This window comes from Colobus angolensis, unplaced genomic scaffold (assembly GCF_000951035.1).
Source record: "Colobus angolensis palliatus isolate OR3802 unplaced genomic scaffold, Cang.pa_1.0 Scaffold200, whole genome shotgun sequence".
NCBI lineage: Eukaryota > Metazoa > Chordata > Mammalia > Primates > Cercopithecidae > Colobus > Colobus angolensis.
In genome coordinates, this window is record NW_012115156.1 from 4,349,357 (window position 1) to 4,358,033 (window position 8,677).

Here is an 8,677-nt window from a genome sequence, read left to right on the forward strand (position 1 = left end):
CTCCATCTTCTCCTACATCCATCTAACCCTCAATTCCTGCATTAAATCTCTTTGTTCCAGAATACTTGCAGTGACTTTGTTTTCTCACTATACCCAGTTATTAGTAAGAGAAGTGGTTTCCAGGAAGCTACACTTTAAGGATAAAAATTTTCTGATCCCATTGGATTTAAAGGTATTAATGACTTCATTGCCAGTGATAATGGCATTGGTGGTCCATGGCATACAGTGGCAAAATAGTTACTACCTTGGATGACCAAGAAGTTGCTGCAATAGGATTATATAATGGAAATAAAGGGTACAAGGATTGTGGAGTGGGTTGACTATTTCAAAGTACACTGGAGAACTTAGAGAAAGAAAAAGATAAGCTTAAGGCTTTAAATTATTACTTCAAGGCCTGGTCAAGAATCCAGAATGTTTCTTATCTGCCTGGAAAAAAAATCTTGGCCGGAAGCGATGGCTTATGCCTGTAATCCCAGCACTTTGGGAGGCCAAGGCGGGCAGATCATAAGGTCAAGAGATTGAGACCATCCTGACCAACATGGTGAAACCCCGTCTCTACCACAGATACAAAAATTGCTGGGCGTGGTGGCATGCATCTGTAGTCCCAGCTACTCAGGAGGCTGAGGCTGGAGAACCGCTTGAACCCAGGAGGCGGAGGTTGCAGTGAGCCGAGATCTCACCACTGCACTCCAGCCTGGGCGACAGAGTGAGACTCTGTCTCAAAAAAAAAAAAAAAGAAATGAAATGAAAGAAAAGAAAATCTTGCCTTATGTAGTTACATGGTCAAGATTTTTTAAAATTGAACCCCAATTCTGACCATACAGATGGCTGAATTATAAAACAAATTGAATTAACTTACATGATCTCTTAGGCTGAAGTTAAGGTATTGATCAGGAAACAGTGAAACTTTGGAAATTAGAGTTTGAACAAATTCCAATTAACCAGAGGACCTTGAACCTCAAAATTCTGCCAAGCCTTCATTGTGAACAAACATTCTTCCTCTATTATGGTAGACAGAATAATGGCCCCCAAAGATGTCGACGTCCAAATCCATAAAGTCTGTGAATATATTTCCTTACATGGCAAGGGGGACATTGCAGATTCTTGAGATGGAAAGATTATCCTAGATTATCCAGGTGGGCCCAAGGTAATCATAAGGGTCCATGTAAGAGGGGGACAGGAGGGTCAGGGTCAGATTACAGTAGGAGAGATTGAAGGTGCTGCATTACTGGCTTTGAAGATGAAGCGAGAAGGCCACGTGCCAGGGAATGCTGGTGGCCTCTGGAAGCTGGAAAAGGCAAGGAAAGAAATTCTCCCTGAAAATCTCCAGAATAACGCAGCCCTGCTGACACCTTAATTTAGTCCCGTGAGACCTCCAGAACTGCAAAATAATAAATGGGTTATTTTAAGTTACTAAATTTGTGGTAACTTGTTACAGCAGCAATAGAAATCTGGTCCATCTACTGCTATAGAGATTAGTCTTTCCTTGCCTAAAGAACCTGTAATGACCATTCCTGAAGTAGCTGCTTTGCAGAGCAACACTGATGTGCCTTCGGACCCACACCTATCACCTCTCATGTCATTGCTTCTAGATGAATAACTAGACTCGAAACCAGACTCAAATCCTTGGTGACCCCAAAAGAACAAGTACATTGCATAATATTCTATAATGTTGACCATAGTTGAACACATTCAGAAAGTGATTTGTAAACATTGCTAAAATATATTTTTTCAGCGGGGACACAGTATTTGTTCACAGGGACTAGAACATGAGAAGTAGCTTTTGGGTCAGCTGATAGCTTAACTTCATAGCTAGCTGGCAGCCTAGGTAACATACAGCTTTATTTGTGGGGGCTGATTTTTTTCCCTTCATATTACACCATGGTTATAAGATGATGATAATGATCCAGTAGAAAGAGAAAAACTGGTGATGTAGAGGTAGAAGTGGGGGGATACTTGCAGAAGCCAAGTTCTTAAGTAGCTGAGAGGAGATGGAATCCAGCACACAAGGTGAAGCAGAGACAGTTCATGTGTTCTATAGGAAGGAAGGAAGCTTATGTGAACTGATGTAACTCAGTACGTTTTGTGTTAAACATAATCAGTTCTGATTCCTGTCATTTTTCTCAGTTAAGAAATCTGTCATTAGCTAAGAGTGTGGACAGGGGAGGAGATTTAAGGATATTAGAGAAAGAGGAAGAGCAAATTCACTAGCCCCAGTGAGTTTAAGGCTAATAAAGATGACAGAAAAAAGACAGGACCCACACAGAGCCTTGCTGAGTACTATTAGAAATCTACCTCCAAGATCTGAGAACCACTGCCTCCAGAAACCTCTGGCAGGGTATCATTGATTTATCTTTTTAGGTTCTGGTCATTTAAGCAGTTACAATCCATCTTCTGGTCTCTTCCAACCCACTCTCATTTCTCCACCTTGATCCTGAGGGCTCCTGAGAAACCCAGAAAGTAAAATATCTTTTGAGTTGTGTACCAAAGCATGACTCCCTTCTCTGAACTTTTCTCCTAACCAGATGTGGTCCCTCGCAGCCAATTTTACATGACCCCACCCCCATCTTCCTTGCCATTGCCAAGTCCAGTGATGGACACCTGACCCAAACTTGTCAATTGGAATTTTTTTTTGTTTTTTTTTTTTGAGACAGAGTCTCACTCTGTCACCAGGCTGGATTACAGGCAAGTGCCACTACAACCAGCTAATTTTTGTATTTTAAGTAGAGATGGGGTTTCACCATGTTGGTCAGGAAGGTCTCCATCTCCTGACCTCGTGATCCCCCAACCTCGGCCTCCCAAAGTGCTGGGATTGCAGGCGTGAGCCACTGCGCCCTGCCAATCAACTGGATTTTATGTCCTGGAATGGAAATTGGGATACTGGGTCTCTAAGCAGTTGGCCAGAGGTGCTGGAGGTGGGAAGAAATTTTATTATAGCACTGAGCAGCATTTTTCCACCATGTGAATTAAAGAAGCTGAGAACAGGCCGGGCGCAGTGGCTTACACCTGTAATCCCAGCACTTTGGGTGGCCGAGGCAGGCGGATCACGAGGTCAGGAGATCAAGACCATCCTGGCCAACATGGTAAAACCCTGTCTCTACTAAAAATACAAAAATTAGCTGGGCGTGTTGGCATGCCTGTAATCCCAGCTACTTAGGAGGGTGAGGGAGAAGAATCGCTTGAACCCGGGAGGCAGAGGTTGCAGTGAGCCAGGATCATGCCATTGCACTTCAGCCTGGCAACATAATGAGACTCTGTCTCAAAAAAAAAAAAAAAAAGCTGAGAACATAGATTTGAGGGTGAAGGGCAGAGAGAGAAAGAATGAAGCAGATGTGTAGAAAGAACCAGGGACAAGAGGCCATATGGTCCTTACAAGATGCAGATGGTATCTGCCTTGATTCTCGATGACATTTCAGTCACTGATTTCTGTCCTCACCTGAACTTCCTCCCTTGGATTATATGTAGTGCTCTTAGTTCTCCTGTATTCACAGTTTTACATGAGCAAATCTGAGTACATTTCTGTAACTTGTAACCCAAAGAACCTTCATGAAGAGATTTATCAAATGCTGTGCTAAAATCAGGATATACTCTGTCTATAGCACTTTGTTAATCTACTAGTCTAATAACCAGTTCTGTCAGGTAAAAAAGGAAGTGACACGAGGCTGGATGATTATTTAGTGACTCAATGAATACTCCTGGAAGACTTGAAAAGAAAAGAAAAAAACAGTAGCCACTACATTCTTACAATACAGCTTATTTTTAATCATTAAAAATCTTTTCAATTTGAAAAACATGAAAATATGACTAGGCACGGTGGCTCACGCTGTAATCCCAGCACTTTGGGAGGCCGAAGTGGTCAGATTGCCCGAGCTCAGGAGTTTGAGACCAGTCTGGCCAACATGGTGAAACCCTGTCTTTCCTAAAAATACAAAAAATTACCATGTGGTTTGATGGCATACGCCTGTAGTCCCAGCTACTCGGGAGGCTGAGGCATGAGAACCGCTTGAACCCAGGAGGCAACACAATGAGACTCTGTCTCCAGAAAAAAAAAAAAAAGAAAGAGGAAGGAATGAAGGAAGGAAGGGAAAAAAAAAAAAAGGAAAAACAAATCACTTATAAGATCACATAACTACTCTGAGCAGTTTTATGTATTTCACACCAGTTTTTTTCCTTATGTGTTTGGTTTAAACAATGAAATTAGAGTACAAAATACAATTTCATATCCTGCTTTTCTTGTTAGATATGCCATATATATTTCCTATATACCTTGCTGCATAGTCTTCATAGCAAAAACTATAATGGATGCCTAAAATTCTATCGAATATGGTATAAAAATAACACTGGTAATTATCTAGCACTCACCAGCTTGAAATTCCAAACTTAGTGAATATGGCTATTTTCGTCACTAGAGAAGTCCTCCTTGGTAGGGTTAGAAATAGTTAATCAGGCCGAGCATGGTGGCTCACGCCTGTAATCCCAGCACTTTGGGAGGCTGAGGTGAGTGGATCACGAGGTCAGGAGATCGAGACCTTCCGGCTAACACGGTGAAACCCCGTCTCTACTAAAAATACAAAAAATTAGTCGGGCGTGGTGGTGGGCGCCTGTAGTCCCAGCTACTCGGGAGGCTGAGGCAGGAGAATGGCCTCAATCGGGGGGCAGAGCTTGCAGTGAGCCGAGATCTTGCCACTGCCCTCCAGCCTGGGCGACAGAGCGAGACTCAGTCTCAAAAAAAAAAAAAAAAGTTAATCAGACTACCATCTCATGCTTCCCTCAAGATTAATGTTCATCATCTTTCTCTTTTTTTGTAGGTTAATCACTCTCTGATAAACAATTCAACCTCCTAGTTACCCTCCTAGTTACTCATACAAGGAAAGCATCACCTTTTATGGCAGCTATAAAGGTCAGGCCACTGGAAAGAAAGCCTTCTCTTGTCCTTAAAATTGTACATTACTAAATAAATGAATTGGTGTTTTGGATTTTGCAGTGGTGCCTTGTGAGTTTGATTGTGCGGTAGCACAATCTGAGAACTAGACTTTGGTGTGTGGTAGGCATACTACGATGCCACCTGTGGCCCTTCTGGGGAGGCTGGCCAGCCCCCTTCATTCCCATCTCTGTCTTCTGAGCTTTGTCCTTGCTGACTATGGAAGACCTCAAAACTGAAACTGACAGAAGAGAGCCAAACAATTGCAGATTAATTTGCAGAATGTAGTAGAGAAGAGGATAGAGTAACCTCATCTGTACTCAGAGCCTCAAATACTGTCTCATATTGATAACTTTTAAGGTATCGGATTACTGCTCATTGTTATTCTCTGTCATTTCAGGTGTCTTCTATCACATACAGACTGGGCATTATCCTGATTTTCCTCCTTTCCTTCCTTCAACATTTTACTTAAAGCCCTCTTGATCAGTTTGGCAGGTTTCTGGGAAAATGTGTTTTCCCATAGTCCTTTAGGGATGCACTCTGCCCCTAGCCAAGATTATCCAAAGATGTGATTCAGGAAACCAAACTCTATGCAGCTGTACATCTACATACCATACCCCTCTTCTTCCCTCCCATTGCCAATCTTCTACTGAAAACACTGTTGAGAATGCTGTTTGTATTTCCAAGTACTTCATGTTCTGGCCCAGCACCTCAAAATCTTTAATATACATTCTAGGTTTCTTCCCTCAAAATCAGTGAAAGCAGATAGTGACCATTACATTTGATAAGACTGTAGACCCGGGGTCCCCAACCCCTGAGCCACAAACTGGTACTGGTCCATGCCTGTTAGAAACCAGGCTGCACAGCAGGAGGTGAGCGGCACGTGAATGAGCATTGCAGTCTGAGCTCCGCCTCCTGTCAGATCAGCTGTGGCATTAGATGCTCATAGGAGTGCGAACCCTACTCTGAGCTACTCATGTGAAGGATCTAGGTTGTGCACTGCTTATAGGAATCGAATGCCTGATGATCTGAGGTGGAGCTGAGGCAGTGACACTAGCGCTGGAGAGTGGCTGCAAATACAGATTAATATTAGCAGAGAGGTTTGACTGCACAGAGACCATAATAAATTAGTTGTTTGCAGACTCATATCAAAACCTTATCAGCAAGTGATAATTAAGCTTCAGCAAGCTTTAAAGTGGCAAGTGAGTCGATGTACTTCAGTTGTATAGCTGCATCTGGTGGCAGGCTTTAAGTCAGAATCTGACATATATTTTAGTCCATATGTGGCCTGCCCGTTATTTGATATACCACTTCTGTCTTTGCCTCTTTCCATCACTGTGCACTTGTCTCAGTCACAGTTTTGGTAAGTCCACAAGCTAGCCCTAGCCAAAATGAGAAAAAGCAAATGTCACTGGAGAGCTTATTTTATTTATTTATTTATTTATTTATTTTTTATTTTTTGAGATGGGGTCTTGCTGTGTCACCCAGGCTGGAGTGCAGTGGTGCCATATCAGTTCACTGCAACAAGGGATTCTCGTGCCTCAGCCTCCTGAGTAGCTGGGATTACAGGCGTGCCCCACCACACCTGGCTAATTTTTGTATTTTTAGTAGAGACGGTGTTTAACCATGTTGGTCAGACTGGTCTCAAACTCCTGACCTTGTGATCCACCCACCTGCGCCTCCCAAAGTGCTGGGATTACAGGCATGAGCCACCATGCCCAGCCAAGACTTTCTTTAAAAAGAGGGAAAGACCCAATAGTGAGATAGCAGAAGACTCTAACACTGCCAACAAAAAGAAAGGTGCATTTCAAAGAAAATGCCAAGAGTCCTACTTCAATTATGGGTTCATTGCAACAGATGATTCACATTCTCCAAGCCTGCCTTGTATAATATGTGGCAACCAGCTATCCAACAAAGCCATGAACCTTTCAAAACTTCTTTGCCACATGGAGACGAAGCACCCTGCACTAAAAGACAAGCCTTTGGATTTAAAAAAAAAAATTTTTTTTCAAGATGGAGTCTCCCTCTCTCACTCAGGCTGGAGTGCATTGGCATGATCTCGGCTCACTGTAACCTCCACCTCCTGTGTTCAAGCGATTCTCCTGCCTCAGCCTCCCAAGTAGCTGGGATTACAGGTGTGCACCACCATGCCCGGCTAATTTTTGTATTTTTAGTAGAGACGGTGTTTAACCATGTTGGTCAGACTGGTCTCAAACTCCTGACCTTGTGATCCACCCACCTGCGCCTCCCAAAGTGCTGGGATTACAGGCATGAGCCACCATGCCCAGCCAAGACTTTCTTTAAAAAGAGGGAAAGACCCAATAGTGAGATAGCAGAAGACTCTAACACTGCCAACAAAAAGAAAGGTGCATTTCAAAGAAAATGCCAAGAGTCCTACTTCAATTATGGGTTCATTGCAACAGATGATTCACATTCTCCAAGCCTGCCTTGTATAATATGTGGCAACCAGCTATCCAACAAAGCCATGAACCTTTCAAAACTTCTTTGCCACATGGAGACGAAGCACCCTGCACTAAAAGACAAGCCTTTGGATTTAAAAAAAAAAATTTTTTTTCAAGATGGAGTCTCCCTCTCTCACTCAGGCTGGAGTGCAGTGGCACAATCACAGCTCACTATAACCTCAAACTCCCGGGTTCAAGCAATCCTCCTGCCTCAGCCTCCCAAGTAGCTGGGATTACAGGCATGCACCACCATGCCCGGCTAATTTTTGTATTTTTAGTAGAGATGGGGTTTCACCATGTTGGCCAGGCTGGTCTCGAACTCCTGACCTCAAGTTATCCACCCACCTTGGCTTCCCAAAGTGCTGGGATTACAGGTATGAGCCACTGCCTTTGGAATTTTTTTCAAAAGAACAATAACAGGCCTGGCGCAGTGGCTCACACCTGTAATCCCAGCACTTGGGAGACTGAGGCAGGTGGATCACCTGGGGTCAGGAGTTCAAGACCAGCCTGGCCAACATGGCGAAACCCTGTCTCTACTAAAAAATACAAATATTAGCCAGGTGTGGTGGTGGGCGCCTGTATTCCCAGCTTCTCAGGAGGCTGAGGCAGGGAGAATTGCCTGAACCCAGGAGGTGGAGGTTGCATGAGCTGAGATTGCACCACTGCACTCCAGCCTGGGCAACATAGCAAGACTCCATCTCAAAAAAAAGAAAAAACCAAAAAATAAAAAAAAAAAGAAAGAAAAGTGAACACAAAGATCAAAAGCAATTATTGAAGGCCACCGCTTCATCAAATGTGTCTGCACTGAGAGCATCATTCTTAGTGGCTAACCACATTGCTAAAGCTAAGAAGCCCTTTACTATTGGTGAAGAGTTGATCCTGCCTCCTGCTAAGGACATTTGCCATGAGCTTTTAGGAGAGGCTGCAGTTCAAAAGGTGGCACTAGACGAATTGATGAAATAGCAGAGGATATTGAGGCACAATTGTCAGGATTAATGAGTCACCATGGTACGCCATCCAGGTTGATAAGTCTACTGATGTTGACAAAAAGGCAACAATGCTTGGGTTTTGTGTGATATTTTTCAGGAGGATGTGCATGAGGATATGTTACATGCACTTTTGTTGCCAACCAACACCACAGCTGCAGAACTATTCAAGTCTTTGAATAATTACATATCAGGAGAACTGAATTGGTCATCTTGTGTTGGTATATGCATGGACTGAGTGACTGCCCTGACTGGACAGCTTTCTGGTTTCACTACTTGGGTGAAAGAGATCACTTTTTTTTTTTTTT